We start from the raw sequence: 16938 nt of genomic DNA, 5'->3' as shown, positions 1-16938 counted from the left end.
AACCGCTTTGAGATCTTGATTGAAGAGAAGCGGTATAAAAATAAATAAATAAATAAATAAATAACATAAATATGATTTGTCTAAATGAGAAGTCACTTTGTTTCTCAGCTGAGATCATACTCTTGAATTTTGTTTCTAGGACTATTAAACTTCATTTTGTATTCTTCCCTAAAAGAAATTTCTGCTTACGTTTATGAAAGCTTTTAACCCAACCACTATTATATTTGGTGTCATATCCCAGCTGAGAAACATGGCGATGATTAATATCTTAAAGCCAAATTATCAAATTGGAATTGGATGTGTGAAAGGCTACTGAAAATCTCCATTAGACTTAGACAGCAGGAGAAGGCAGTTAATTAACTGCAGTGTCTTATTAAATTCAAGAAAAATTACTTTCCTCATTTTTAAAAAACAGATCTATCAGACTGTGAAACATACTATTTTGGGAACATGAAATCCAAAAAGTTACCAGCAAACATATCACTCACATGCATGTGTAATATATTTTTGCATGTAATATATTTAATTTAGATTTTATTTCTGCTCCCAAAATAGGGTTGCCAGCCTCCAGGTAGTGGCTGGAGATCTCCCAGAATTACAGCTGGTCTCCAGGCCACAGAGATCAGTTCACCTGGAGAAAATGGCTACTTTTGGGGGAGGACTCTATGGAATTATGCCATGCCAAGGTCCTTTCCTTCCCCAAACTCCACTTTCTCCAGGTTTCTCCAGGTTTCACCCCCTAGATCTCCAGGAATTTCCCAACTTGGAGCTGGCAACCCTATCCAGAAAGTTTTTTTAAAAAATGTATTTCTGTGGATTTAGATGTAGGCCTATGAAGAAAGGAGGAGGGAGGCTGAATGGCTGAGTGGAGTGCAATATGATTGGCCTGAAGCAGTACCCTAGGGGTCACAGTGAACTGCAGTTTCTAGTCAGAGACTTGAGGGAAGAGATTTTTGCTTAGCTTTTGTATATCATCTAGGTCAGCCAAACTATATGGAAGGGCCTGAGTATTTGTATCTGTGTGGCTGAGAAGAGAGTTTATTCTGTTAGTGAAGTCCTGTTTAGAAAATTTGTATGTGTGACTGACAGTAAAATCATACTCATACTCAATAACTCTGTTTAGGATTTCACAATGAATCTGTGAAACTACCTTTAAGAAGATATAATTATTTTTGTTTTAGATGAGTAGCCATGTTGGTCTGCAGTTAGGGTTGCCAGGTCCCTATACTCTGTGAGAACTTGGAAGGAGGGGACCTGGCACTTCATGCTGGTGGTGTGCGCGCGCTCCAGTGCCTGCATGATGACATGACTCCCGGAAGTGATTTTGTTGCACTGGCTATGGGAGAGGTCCCACACTCCATGCAGGGCCAATTCGGGCCATTTTGAACCAAAAACAGCCTCAAACAAAGTGTGTGAGTGCTCCTATGACCAGCGTAACAATGGCATTTCTGGGAGTGATGTCATCATGCCCCCCTGGGAGCGTGTGTGCTGCACGTGTTCCTGAGGTGCCTTCCAGTGGCGGGCAACCTTCAGGGGCTTGCCACCCCCTGCCGATCGCTGGTGGATCGGCAGGCAAGGGGGCAAATCTCCAGAAGTTTGCCTGCCACAGGTAGGCATCTGGGAACTCTATCTGCAGTAGAATCATAGGATTTGAGTCCAGTGGCACCTTAAAGACCAACAAGATTTTCAGAGTATAAGCTTTTGAGAGACAAAGCTCAGGAAGGGAGCTCTGATTCTTGAAAGCAAATACCCTGAAAATCTTGTTTGTCTCTAAGGTCCCATTGGACTCAGATTCTGCTCTAATTATTTTTGAGGCCACTAAGCATAAGAAGTGGCCAATGCACTTATCAGTATTCTGCATCGATCACACTAATATACCTATAAATAAATTCTACTTCTGTGTAAGTAAGAAAGATCCCTTTTTTACCTCACAACCACCCTTATGCGCTGACTGTTCTGTCAGATTGTCATGTATGACGAACACCAAAAGGGAAGGGGCTTCCTCAAAAAGGCTGCACCAAGGAAATACAAAGGAAGCACGCCAAGAAATATTATATTGCCCTATGTACAATAATACACTCAAAATTACAACAATGGGTGCAATGACAATTGTTTACAATAATCATAGGAGCAAGAAGAATTCAATATTTACAATAATCATAGGAGCAAGAAAAGTTTCATCAAATCCTATTGAACATTCAACAGGTAAGTGGTAATCACGTCGCTGTTAATGCATAATGTCCCAAAGTCCGTGGAAGCTAATTGAAGGCATCCAGTAACGCTGAGTGGCAGGAACGCTGAGTGGCAACGAGCTTACCGGTCCCATTCGATTTGGCTCGTTTCAGGATAAAACCTTCATCAGGCCACCAACCTATAAATTATCATTAAAAGTCCATCATAGACCGTGCCACAATAACAATCATAAATACAATATCCAAATGCACTAATTAATACTCACTATTTTGATTCCAACATAATCTTAACACGTGAAATTAACCACCAGGTACAGAGTCAATGTAAAGTCCATTCAAAGGTAAAGGGGAGATCATTCCTAAGACCATAAATACTGTCATCATTAAAAAAATCAATTAAGTACATTCATTGAACCATTTCATTAAACTCTGATCCTGAAAAGACCCACATCTATATATGGAGTCTACTTTTTTAAAAGGGAACAGGACCAAATTGGTATCCTGAGAAACAAATGTTCTCCATTGCACATGACCCCCCAGGCACACCAATAATTTATTAAAATTATATTGTTAGAAAGGGTATATATCCTTTATATCCTTAAGAGAATTTTTGTCCCAAATACAGACCAGAGAACTCCACAGTCTGCCTAATTATCCAAGTTGTTTATACACCACAATGGGTGCTGAATCAAAGGATCGAAGAGAAGTAGAACATGAAACATTCATTAAAAACGGAGAAAGAATTTGTCAAAGCAAGAGATAGTGACAGCTGTCAGAGGAGCCCGTCCCTATCCGGTTTAAGTTATCACGGAGATCACAAAAAGACTGAATAGTCTATTTCAGTATTTAGACCCTGCGGAACCATGGTTTTTAATCTGAAAATCCATCTAATCTCTGCCTGTAAGAGGCGACGTTTGTTCACTCCCAATTTAGGTAACACCTCCAATACTGAAAATTTAAAGGTTTTGTCCCTACCATGCGTCTGCCACAGATGCTGGTGGAGTGTTGTTATCTCACTGCAGTTTTTGACCCGTGAAACGTGTTCCTGGATCCGCTGACGGATCGGCCGGGTAGTGCAGCCTACATATAGGAGGGGACAGGCACATTGAAGGAGGTAAACTACATTATCAGTATTACAAGTGGAGAACCCTTTTGATTGGGCTGATTGACTAGATGACGGATAATTTATATCCCTAAGATCACAAGACAGGGCGCACACACTGCAATGTCCGCAGGGGAAATGCCCCTGCGGCAATCCTAGGCAATCAGGCCACCAATCCTAGGTTGGTGGCCTGATGAAGGTTTTATCCTGAAACGAGCCAAATCGAATGGGACCGGTAAGCTCGTTGCCACTCAGCGTTCCTGCCACTCAGCGTTACTGGATGCCTTCAATTAGCTTCCACGGACTTTGGGACATTATGCATTAACAGCGACGTGATTACCACTTACCTGTTGAATGTTCAATAGGATTTGATGAAACTTTTCTTGCTCCTATGATTATTGTAAATATTGAATTCTTCTTGCTCCTATGATTATTGTAAACAATTGTCATTGCACCCATTGTTGTAATTTTGAGTGTATTATTGTACATAGGGCAATATAATATTTCTTGGCGTGCTTCCTTTGTATTTCCTTGGTGCAGATTGTCATGTATAACAAGCCTTCCTATATTACCAGTTAAACCAAGGAGGTCTGAGGCAAAAGCCTTTGGTGGCAGCAAAAACCTTTTGAGGGAGTCAGGGAGGCAGCAATGTAAAGATCATGCAAACACAAAAGGGAAGCTGTTCTCAAGATATCGGTAAAGTAGAGTCTCTGTATGAGTGGAAATAAAAAGAATGTTGGTTGTGACCAGAGCCCTCCTGAAGTATAAGTTTAAGGTATGGTAAAGAGGAGCTAAATTAAAGGTCCAAAGCCAAAGGTCAAGGTTAGATAAAAACAAAAGAAAATCATTTCAGCATATTTGATCAGAAGTAAGTCCTCATAAGCTTAATGGGTCTTACTCTCAAGAAACAGAACACACAGGGTTGTCAGATTTCCCCTGGAAGTTATATCAGTCCTCTCTATGAATTGTTGGAAACTCTATAGTTTCTGGTGATTCCTAGAGAGGACTGACATCTGGAAAAACCCAGAAGTGATATCACACCATCAGCCTGATGACTATTTTTTTAAAAAATTCTTCCACCACCACATAGAGCAGAAGCAGGAAACAAGAGGCAAGGGGGGTGAAACTCCACCAGGGCAAACCTAGATATAAAGGATTGCAATCTTGGTTACTTGAAGAAAGTCCTGCAATAATTCTATATGATAGAAATACCAGTACAAATATATTAAATGAATATTAACCACAGATCAGTAATTGTTCTTTGGTTTACAACTGGTTCCAGAGAATATTCTGACACAATTGTCCATTAAGACCACTTCTATTTGCATATAGCCACATTGAATTGAAAGGGCCATCAAGAACATAAATAAACCACCAGGGAAACGTGGGAAGGGGGGGAAAGTCTTTGAAAAAAAAAGGTCTCTTGTTGAATTAAATTCAACAAGCTTAATAACAAATGAATCTCTGTGGGGGGGGGAGAGCTCTGCAATCTATTTTGCTATTTTGAAATACCTTTTAAGCAGGAACTTTGCCTTGGAGGCTATTTAAGGCATCTTTTTCTTGAGAAAAAGGGATTCAAGCCTTATTAAGAGGCAGTGATCCCAGAATGAGCAAAATTTATATATTCAGTGATGTTGAAAATGTCCCAGAAAAGAATTTGATGAAGCTTAATTTCTTTGAAATTCTGAACTACATTAAAGTTTTGTTTTGCAAATTCAGAATCTTGTTTTGTATTTGAGGAACATAACATGTGGGACTATTTTGTAAGGAGCATGTTTTTGTGTGTATTTAGACATTTTACACAGTCTAGTTCTGTTTCTACCTGCAACAGCTCCTTGTGAGTTGCTTGTCTTAAAATTGTTGCATCCAGAAGTTTAAAAGGGAGCTTTTTGAAGACATTCTTGGCGAAGCATTCTTAATTCTCTGCCACCATCTTGTCTGTACAAAGCAGAACTTTTCCTAGGTGTGCGGAATCTTTCCATCAAAATCATCCCTTCTGGCATGGACACCATTATTTCTGCAGAATGTAATCAGAATTTATCACAATTCTTTGAGGAAATGTACAGCCTGATTACTTGGACAAGCACCACCTCCTTGGTCTGCGCTCAGACTTTGTCCATCTTGGTTTATTACATCTTGCTGGAAGGACATTTATTGGGTTGGTTTCCAGGGACTTGTTAATACTTCTGTAAATGAGAACCTGGATCATGAAAAGCTTTGGAGAGTGTTAAAAGAAATGGAGGTAACACAACTTCTGATTGTTTTGATGCACAATCTGTACTCTGGTCAAGAGGCTGTTGTCAGGACAGAATATGGGGAAACTGAAAGGTTTCCAATTAGCAAAGATGTCTGACAAAGATGCATATTATCTCCCTACCTGTTCAACCTCTATGCAGAGTTTGCATAAGGAAAGTTGGATTAGATCTAGAATAAGGTGGAGTGAAATTTGGTGGAAGGAACATTAACAATTTGAGATATGCAGATGATACCATGTTACTGGCAGAAAATAGCGAAGACTTGAAACAACTACTGATGAAGGTTAAAGGAGAAAGCGCCAAAGCAGGATTACAGCTGAACATCAAGAAGACAAAAGTAATGACTACTGAACAATTTCAGAATTTTAAAGTCGATAATGAGGAAAGTGAAATTGTTCAAGATTTTCTATTCTTTGACTCAATTATCAACTCAAAGGGAGACTGCAATGAAAAAATCAGAAGCAGATTGAGACTTGGAAGAGAGGCTGTTAGGAAATTAGAAAAGATCCTTAAAGATAAGTGTCTGTAGCGACAGTCAAAAAGACAAATGTGGGTACTGGATCAAACCAAGCCTGAATTCTCCCTAGAAGCTAAAATGACAAAACTGAGGCTGTCATACTTTGGTCACATCATGAGAAGACAAGATTCTCTGGAAAAGTCAATAATGCTTGGAAAAGTGGAAGATAGTAGGAAAAAATGAAGACCTAAAATGAGATGTTTTGACTCAATAAATGATGCTATGCCCTCCAGTTTGCAGGATTTTAGCAAGTCTGTTAATGATAGGACAATTTGGAAGTCTTTCATTCATAGGTTTGCCATAGGTTAAAGGTGACTTGACGGCACATAACATACACACAATGTGGAACCATATTGAAGCCTTTCTCAAGGAAACCATTCCTTAGATCCAAACAAGGTGAATAATGCTCTGGTTATAAATCACTCCTTCCTGGGTAAGGTGCTCATGCTGTCGTTGACCAAGTTTTCTAGCCTGTACAGCATGAAACAGATTATTTTACACCCATTTTGATCCAATTTCTGAGCTGTTCTTTGAAGTAAACCTGCCTCAGTTGCCCAGATGCTGGGAGAGAGAGACAGCTGGAATGATATCTGAGCTCATCCGTAACTTATTGCTGTTAATTGTGGTATTCATCTGGACCCCCTAGTTCAGATGCATATTGGAACGCATCATGCTCCAGTAGTTCTGGTATGGTTGGCTGGTACTAGTGTTGTTGGGGCACAGCTCCTCAACCCCGTGGCACATTCATGTGAATGACGTGCAAACAGTGTGTAAATGGAGGCTGTGTGCCAAGGACCAGGTTTGGCCTGCTGATCACAACCACATTCTCTCTCCATAGGTAAGGAAGTTTGCATAGAACAGGAAACAGCCTGCTCACTCTAGAAATGCTACATTTTGTTTGATACTATTGAGTTTGGAGATGGGGAGAGCAAGGAAGGGCCAGTACAGTTTGAGCCCACCTTAAAATAGTTGTTGTAAAGGCAACTGATTCCAGTGCACACCTTTCCGGGGCACTCAGCAAACAGTTTATTTTTAGAGGCATCTGTGCTTTGATTTAAGAAAGAAGTATCTGTAAATGAGGGAAGGAAAACACAATGCTCCTTGATACTGCTAGTGCTAACAAAGCATCAGGAGACGGCCTTTACTATAAATACATTCAGCATATATATGGTAAATTTGCTGTACAGATCCTCTTTTAAGACACAAAAACCCTGCAGAATTCCCAGGGCAAATGCCTTGAAGGCTAACAACAAATTCCTTACTTATGTAGAAGATTTAGACTGCTTACAAAGCCATTTAGTGTCAATTATTTTAGCTGATCAGCTAATATGCTGATATATTCCTTGCTTAAGGAGTCCATTAAATGTCACAGTGACAAAGTTAATTGCATGCTTACACGCTATGAAATCTCACAATAAAGCCCTTGACTAAAAGACCTTTTATTGCTTGCTGCACCCAAGGCTGTATGTATTCTGTGCCAAGGAAATTCAAATTCAGCTGCTGTAAATTAGGAGCACATTTACATATCTCTTCTTTAGTAGAATTTTGCTCACAAGGAATAGCTTTCTTAAGAACTGTGGCAAGGGCTGGGTGGACACAACAATAGAAAGAACAGGCATATTTATTGGGAATATGTAAGTATTTTATTGATTTAGATATTTATACCCCAATTTTTCTCCTCAGTGGAATTCCTCAGGCTCTACCTCACCAAGCTTGCAGACGTTCTTGGAGTGTGAGAGTTGGTGCCTCGAGACTGAGATTTGCTTAATCCTGCACTCTGGATTTGGAACTCCACAATATATATTTTATTGCAAACACTGCTCCCATTTCAAAACATTTGGTTCTTCCCACCTTTCAATAAAAGCTATGCTGGATTAAGCAGAAGTTCAGGTTTTGAGAAGGGCATCTACAATTCTTGGGACCGCGAACCTGGCCCTTCTGAAGCTGAAAAGGTTACCATGGTGTCCTACAGCTGTGTCTTATTGACGTTTGCCCTGTGTTATTGTTACTGTATGTGACATACCCTAAACTGCTTTATCTTGGGCTAGACTACTGATCTTTCTAGCCCAAGTCCTTCTACTCTGATTGGCTGCACATCTCCAGTAAAGGCCTTTCCCATTCATACTTTTTGTTATCCTTCAGTTGGAACGGCCACGGATTTAACCTGGGACTTTATGCATAAAAAGCTATGTCATAGGTAAGGAAAGGGCTTGTACTAGATGTAGCTACCATCTGTACCTTCTTATAGATGCCCCCTTGCATTTTAAGAACCATGGATATAATTAACTTCATTTAGTCAAAGTGCACAGCACTGCAGCAGTTGAATGTTTTGTTGCACCATTGAAATGAGTGAGAACTCTATCAGATAGCTTTGCTTCTGAGCAACTCATTAATTTCAGTGGAGCTTGTACAGGAGAACTTCCCAGCTGCATTTTGCCCTTTCAGTGCATGTAGTCCTAAAACTTTGTTTTGCAAATGTCATAACAGAAGCCTGATTTGAGTAATATTCTTACTTAACAGTGTCCTCCCTGTTTTTTCTATGATTGATTGCAGTGCCAGTTTAATGGATGAGTTATTACACTTTTCCCTAAGGTAAAAGTCAATGGCTATTTTGGGGGAAAGTTTGTTTCTTTATTTATATATATATATTTACCAGTATTTCATCAGGTCAGATAGCACAGAAGCCAAATGTGATGGGTGGAATCTGGGCTTTTTGCAGAGGGAGCAGGGCCAGGGATTTAATAGACACCAAACTACTGCCTGCCCCCCAGCAATGCTACCATTCTTACTTTACACAGAACTCCTCAGAAAATCAGAACTCCCAGTGCATACATCCTCTCTATTCCTGGTTAAGAGAATTCCCCTGAGATTGCCTTTCCAAAGCCGCCTCAGATGATTTTTTGCCAAATAATTTTTACCCTTGCTTAGCCTGAGTAGCACTGTGTTTTGAGAAGAGTGCGCATACGCACGCACATGCACACTTCTGTGCTTAACCTACAAACTTTTTGGAAGATACAGGGCACAACTTAGAATGTGCAAAGGAATGACAGAATACTTCTCTATTTTCAGCTTCTGTTTTGGACCTAGCTGACCCCTGAGCACTTCAGATTATTACAGCAATAGGTTACTGATGGAAAAGCATGTGTTTCTTGCTGAATTGCAGTGCTGTAAAATTGTTAACAAAACTACCATAAAGCACACTGATAGAAATCTTCCTTGATCATTTATTTATTTGGACCCCCTCCCCTTTTCCTCCTAGAAGAATCCAAAGCATCTTGCAATGGAAACATCAACGATATACCTAAACCAATAAACAACAACACAACAAACACCATCTTCTACCAGTCCTAGACTCATTTGTTGGCTGGTTTGAAAGCATGGGCTGCACACCATGGGCTAAGAGCCAAAGGGTCAAGCATCTCGGGGCTCATGCTTGTGGCAATGCCCAAGCAGCAAACCATAACAATAATGTTGAATACATAGTTAAGTTTAATTTGTCAAATGTACAATGTCCTTGTGGTAAATACTTAACTGGTTTGAGGTGTGTGATTTTATTCTCTTTTGCTACTGAATATGCCAATACTCCTTTATAGGTAAAATATTGATGACATTCTGTTAGTGGACTGCACTGACCTCATTTGTTTTCCCCTAAGTTTGCTCTGGCAAGTTATGCTAAGCACTGAAAGCCATTGATTTCCTAAAGAGCAGAGTGAATAGATAAAGCAATCAGTTACCCCAGTTAGCTTCCATGCTGCAAATGGTCAGAAAATAAGTTACGAATAAACTTTTGAAAGGATCTCTTTTATGCTAATATTAATTTTGTTTTCATATGTGAACTTAGAGGGATTATGACCAAAAATTATATTTTATGAAGCTGCTTAAAGGCACATTGGCAACATTTGGTTAGGGAGTGCACTTTGGCACTTGCGCATGCACAACTTGTGAGCTAAAAATTCCAAATTCCTGCTTGGGGGCCTGCCTGTGCCCCTGCTGGGTATGCAGTTCCACACAAGCAGCAAGACCAACAAGCTGGTCAGCAGACTGAAATAATGATATTTACAATAAACATTTTAAAGCCTGGGTAGACTTGTGTGTCGATACTATATTTTATATTTTTCAGTGGCTGAAAAAACTGTTTACACAGTTTTGCCTACATTTGTCATAATAACTGAGGTAAGATTTATGGAATACATGGTAGGTAATAGCAACAATTTTAAAACAAAAATCTGTATTGCTCAAGCATTTAATGTTCCATTAATGTGTATTTCATAACTTTTAAAATCAGAGTTAGGGATACAGATTGAAATATCCATATTGCCTAGTCTTTAAAAAAATTGTTCTGTAAGTTAATGAATAATTTTTGTTCTTTTATGTTAAGTTTTTTTCAGGGAGAAGGGGGAATTTATGGAATACTCTAAGCATTACTTTTAAAGTAATATTTCTGATTAAAATGCAGGGCATAATTGGATAAGGAATTGCACGTGCTGCGCTTGTCAATGATTTATTTTCTTATTTCCTTGTCCTTGGAAAACATTATCACAAATAATGTGCAAGTGGTAACTTCTTGTTCTGTCAAATTGGTGTTTTCAAATTTTTATACTGTCTCAAGAGATTTCTTCCATGTCTAGCAACGTGTACCATTGAATCACCAACAGAAAATAAGCTTTTAAAAAAATCTGTGAAAATACTCCCCCTCCATCTTTTTTCCTTTTAAAAAACAAGCACATATTTCAGTGATTTAAATGACTTAGAAGAGACCTAATTTAAGTGGTGTGACAGCAGGGATAAATAAGCTGGGGTCTGAACTTTTCGAGGCCCCTCCCTTTTGCAATTTTAGTTTGGTGCCAGTCCCCTCTTACCAAGAATGAGATTCCACTCTTTCTCCACAGAGCTCATGTTCTTGGATGGGTGATCCTATTTATTTCCTCACAAGATCTTTGTCTCCTCAATTGAAGCCCAACCTGCGAATCATTTCATCATGTGTGCTTTCTATTGAACATGGGCCAAGGCCTGGCTCAAAGTGGTTTCTGGAATGAGTGTTAGATGGTGCTGGTACACATGGATCATTCGCCTTACTGGTGACATTACTTCTTCAGGTTATCTGTATAGAACAGCATGCATAGAGCAGTGTGTCCTCATTATGTTTAGAATGTCCCTGTATTGGAGGTTTCTATTCATTGTTATGTCATCTTTACAGTCCCACATAGGATCTGTGCATGCACAGGCCAGCTGTGGACTTTCTAAAGCACCTAGAGGCACAAGATGCTTGCCTAACCTTTTCGTGTGCTTCCCCCCAGCTGTGGCTATAAAAGGCAGGGCAAGCGGCTCCATTCCTCAGTTCTTTTTTTGCCGCCACTGAAGAAGGATGTGTCTTCTCTCCACTTCTCGGTTCCAACCACTGCAGGTGTGAGTTTGGGCCTTCCATTCAATGGCGTTGAAGGCCCTCTTCAAGAAGTGTTCACATTGTGGGACAAAGATGACAATCAGATGGGCACGACAAATGCCTTCTTTGTCTGGGCAAGGACACCTTGTAGTGTAGTCTGTAAACAATTTATGCCCAGAGTATGCCATGAAAGGGCATCTCAACTTAAAGCAGCTCTTTGGGAATCAGCCCTGAAGGGCTTTATCAACTCTGATCCTAATGCCACAGATATTGGACCACAGCTCCCAGTACAGGCCTCCTTGGTTCATCCAGCATGTTTGGCGCCTCTTACTGTCCAGAAGGACCAGTCAGTTCAAGCCATGCCTTCGTTGGTTCCATCTACAAAAAAGGCTAATCTCAAGTCAAAGTATGCTGATAAGACATTGTCTTCTAAGTTGTAAAAGAGGAAACAACCCTCTTCTTCAGCTATAAACACTTGGGTTGCATCAAGTCCACCCAGGATTCCAAGAACTCCATCTCCAACCCCCAGAAGGCTTTCCACTTCGGTTCCATCTCTTTCAGAGGGTGAGATTCCTGAAATCATAGAACTATCTATAGCCATTTCTGCATTGCTGTCATCACCAATACGACTTGGAGAATGACAGAAGTGTTCCTTGAGCCCATCTGAAAATGACAATCGCTTGGAACTGGCTCCTCACTGTAAACACCATTGGATCCATTATTCCTCATACCATTATTAATGCTTATAAGTTTGAAGGTTTGCCGGGCATGTACCTGCCCCCTCATTACTTCTTCCAGGACAAAGATTCTTATATTTTGGTTAGCTCGGAACCATGAGGCAAAACTAAACCCTCATCGGTTCCAGCCACAGTTCCAGAAGACAATGGAAGAACATTTAATCTTCCAGGACATTCCACTGCTGACCTAAGAGTAGCAGTTCTCAAGAAGAGAAACTTCAAAGGAAAATTACAATGCAAGATTGCTGAAATTGAGTTTATTTGCATATTTGGAACAATGGACCCTCACCCCCAGAGGAATGTTGATAGATCAAGATGGGTAGCCATGCTAGTCTGTAGCAGTAGAAAAGAGCAAGAGTCCAGTAGCACCTATAAGACTAACAAAATTTGTGGTAGGGTATGAGCTTTTGTGAGCCACAGCTCACTGCTCTTCACATCCCTGCTTTATCAAGCTAATTGCAGTATTATTATACCTTTACACCCTTACTTTAAATACCCCTCCCACCTTCTGGCTGGATAAAAACCCCTACATATAGTTCCACTTCTAAATATATCTGAAGAAGGGAGCTTTGATTCTTGAAAGCTCATACTCTGGAAATTGAGTTGGTCTTTAAGTAGTTACTGGACTTTAACCATAGTGGGAAAACCCTTTAAGGAGGAAAAAGGGCAGCAGATAGAGGATATAATTAGAGGACATCAGGAAGAAAGAGACAAGACAGACTAATGGCTATTATTGTACATGTGTGTGGGCATGCAATAGTCATATAACTTTTTGTTTTGGTTGATGGTGATTGTGAATGTTGCTTTCTGCAAGCTGCCTAGTTCTGGCGTGGTTCTTTTCAGGATTCTAAATAAGAGATGGCTCTACCTTCTGTATCTTTGGATCAAAGCCCACTAGTCATTTATCTCTGATTGTGGGTTTTCTCTTCATCCAGTTTTATAATGTGATTAATTCAGCCCTTTGCATGACTGAAACAGGTGGCAGAATGCTTTTGAAAAAAGCAGCAGGGTCAGACCACATACAGCGAAAAGGCTTACAGAATAAATCAATCTGAACATGAGGCCTGTAATTAAAGCTGAGATATGTGCACCTTTCCTTTTCATTTGTCACTATGGCTTAAGGTCTAGCTTGAGCAGCTGTTGGACCAACATGAAAAAGTATAATGAATTGAATATGTACTGTTCTTCCTCCAGGCACCTGAACCCCCTTTGCTTCCTGGACTACAATTTATCTAACCTTTGCCATACATGCAAAATGAAAGGTCAAAGTGCGCAGCTGTGGATCAGGAAGTCCCCTTATGCAAATTTAATTTCTATAATAAACTTTGTTGGTGACCTTAGGTAAGCCTCTTTGAGACTCCCTTCCCTCCCCCCAACAAAAAGGAAATAATAATGACTTATCTTACAGAATTGTTCTGATGATATACCGAGATAATCCTACTCCTTTTATTGTATGGCTGTGGTTAAAGGGCTTGGCAACAGGGCTATATCATAATTTCTGAGGTGGGGCAGAGATTTTTTCCCCTTGATCATGGTGTGTATAAGTTCCATAGGACCCTTTTTGTGCCCAGAGTTCTTGTCTAGTTTGCAAGTTATATTAGCCTGAGAGATTGTGGCCTAGACAAGGTTGCTTAGTGCCATGCCTGTAGTCTGAGATTCTCTGGGGCTGGTCTTTTTTGCTAGTCCAACTTTACATAAGATGGGGGTCAATGAAGATACAAGGGAAATGTTTCTTAGCTGTAGCCCCCAACCTGTGCAATTCCCTGTCCCTGCAGGCCCCATCAGCTCCCTCCTTGTCAGCCTTTTGGACACCACCAAAGACTGTTCTCTTGCAGAGGGATTTTTGGGGTTTTCTGTTTTTACTGTGTAACTCTATGATCAATGGCTGGGGCATTCAATACACAGTGCAATAGAGTATGGACAGCAGGAAGCTGAAAACAGAAATCTAGCACAGAGCTGAAACAAAACACAATTTGCCATGACATATTAATCAACACAGAAACTACCCAGAAGGAGCGCACTTGCAGCAACAGTCAGGGCACAGAGGTATAGTCCACAGTTCCTGTCCCTTTTTCCAAAGCATCTCTCTGAACCATTCCTTTACCAGTGTAAAAAAGCCTTCCTGAATAATTCAGTCTTGCATAGCTGGCGTAGTTTACTACTACATGTATTAGAGAGTGGTGGTATTCTTGTTGCTTTTAAGTTTCGGGTGATTTTTTTTAACCTTTAAGTTTTTGTGTATGTGTGGATTGATACATATTTTAAAATTGCTGCAGTGTTTGACTTTACATTTAAAGTTTGTATTTTTACACCTACACATACCTCTTGCTGGCCCACATCCCCGTGCTGTCTCTGCTTCTTTCCCTTTTTTAACGCTCCCTTTCCCTATCCTACCCCCTGCTCCCCTCTCTATTTGCTCTGGCTCCCACTCTTCCCTCCCACCTCGCTGGATCCCACTAACCCTTTACTTTTGCCAGAAGTTGCCTAGCAACACAGAACGGTGGCTGAGATTTCCTGATGTATTCTCCTGAGAACTCAATGTCATTCTTCATTTCTTTTTTTAAGCTGGCAAGGCCTAGTCTTCAGGCCATTCTTTTAAAGGTTTTGGATGTTTCATTTCCCTGGATTTGCAGAAAGCTGGGTGGCCCCAAACTTAGGAATTTTTTTGGTTCTAATCTGTGGAGTCATACTTGGGAGTTAGATATATGGTAATACTGATGCTGAGCAAGTCAGAATTTGAACTCAGAACACCCAAATCCCTTGTTCTTTTCTAGGGTTTCCTTGAGGTTGGCCACCCTCCATTTTATAGTGATTAGCTTGAAATCATCTTGCTTTGGTGATGCAAATGTTAGTACAGCTGTTGATTGGCAGTATTTAAAAAATCTAGTTTTCTCAATTTCTAGGTACGCTCTGTGAAGAAAGGTATTGAGGGAAGTGTAAAGTGGTGCGATTTCTCTGAATTAATGATGCAGCACCATTCAAAGAGTGTACTAATATGTGTCTCACACCTATGCAGCCTGAAAGATTTATCATTTCTGTTTGTTCTGTGTAACTAGAAGCAAAAATGATAGAACTACATTTTGGGATGTATGCCATTAACATTCTTTTGTTTCCAGTTTTTCACATTTCACAGTTTTCATTTCTTGGAACACACAAGCTAATAACCTGTAAAAACTCAGCAGGCCTCCCTAGCAAAGATGCCTCCGAGACATAGAAGCTGTATAGCGATTCATATAGTACTTTAAATTTCTTCTTGCTAACATCTTCCCTTTTATCCACTTACTATGAGGTAAACCAGCTGTTTTCCCTACTCTTTTTTTTGTTACGTGCACCAGTTTTCCCTGTGTACTCTGCTTGTATCACTGATTTTGTAGAAAGAACAACTCTCCTCATCTGGGGGGGGGGTGGAAATCTGCTCAAAACTGCCCCCCCCCTTTGAGGCTTACCTTCTTCGCACCTTCGTTTGCTTTTGCTGCTCATCCCACACCCCTACCTTCTTGACACATTTTTTCCATCTCAATTTTCTTTGTCACAGTCCCTTTCCCTTTTTATTCTAGTTGTTGTTTTAAGTCCTGTAATGACAGAATGCATATTTGTATGTTTTCATAATGATACTTTTTGAAGGACAATCTGGAGAAAATTAAATGTGAATAGATCCACTTGCAATCAGTAGGGTTTAAAGACCCGTTTAAGTGTTTAAATCTCATTGATTTCAATGTAGCTTAAATAGCCAAAACTATTTCTGAGTTGTGCCCTTTGAGCCTACTTATCTTTTTCTTTATTCCCCTTCCATCACTGGATTTAGGGGGGGCTTTCATGGTATGCCCTCTTTCTTTCTCTTTCTCTCTAATAATTAAAATGTATTGCAAGATGTGAAAGTGAACACCTCTTTGGCAAAAATACCAGAAAGTCTTGTGCAAGGAAAAGATGAACAAATTTATTGTGCTGTAAACTTTCTTGAGTCAGAGTTTACTTTGTCAAATATATGTAGGCTGCATTTCGCTTGCTAAGGGATTTATACCCAGAGGTGCAAACAGCAGGGTGGCTAGAGGGAGCAGGTATTAAAAAACAGCCACCTCTCTGGAATACCTGTCATGCTGAAGCATGGTTTCAGTCTGCCATTGGCTGAGGTAAAAACACTTTCCTGTGGGATCTCGTTTAAACTGGACATGCCACATGGCTGCTTTGCACAGGCGGTAGTCCAATATAAGCAGGACGTTATTGTGTACCACAGGAGAGTGCTTTTGACAGTGGCACATTCAAACCAAACCTAAGAATCAGAAGGAAGGTTTGGATATGGTTAAATGAACAGGGAGGAGGGCACAAAAGGCGAATTGGTGACCTTGGGGGACTAGGAGTGAAGTGGCACCAAAAGGGTTGACACCACACACATCAAGTCCAGATAGACACAGAGGTACAGACCAGGAGCTTGACGTGGATGCAGATTGTGTCAATGGCCAGTGAAAAGACAGAAGGAGATCTGTGAAAGGAGTGAAGCAACTTGGGAGGCATTGTGGCTCTGTTGAAATAAGGGAGAGTGAGTAGGAAGAATTATGTAGCAGTGAAGGGAAGAGGTGAGCAGATTGTGCACTGTGGTTTTATTTTATGTCTGTAGCTGGAATGAAGTGCTGCAGAGCCACAATTAGAGGTATGCAGATAGAAGCTTCATGAGGGCCACAATGATAAAGCAGAGCCACAGGTAACTTCTCTCTAAGTAACCAAATGGACTTTGGATAGTGAAGGAGAAATGAA

At 40.3% G+C, this 16938-nt stretch overlaps 1 protein-coding gene across 1 annotated transcript in view; it reads left to right on the top strand.

The window, feature by feature from the left end:
* The window catches only part of DDX10 (DEAD-box helicase 10), a 242076-nt gene that overhangs the window by 116652 nt on the left and 108486 nt on the right, over positions 1-16938 (top strand). The window lies entirely within an intron of this gene.

The sequence above is a fragment of the Eublepharis macularius genome, chromosome 3, assembly GCF_028583425.1.
Source record: "Eublepharis macularius isolate TG4126 chromosome 3, MPM_Emac_v1.0, whole genome shotgun sequence".
NCBI classification, from domain to species: Eukaryota; Metazoa; Chordata; class Lepidosauria; order Squamata; family Eublepharidae; genus Eublepharis; species Eublepharis macularius.
The sequence above is the reverse complement of the archived record's forward strand: the minus strand, read 5'-3'. Positions and strand labels throughout refer to the sequence as shown.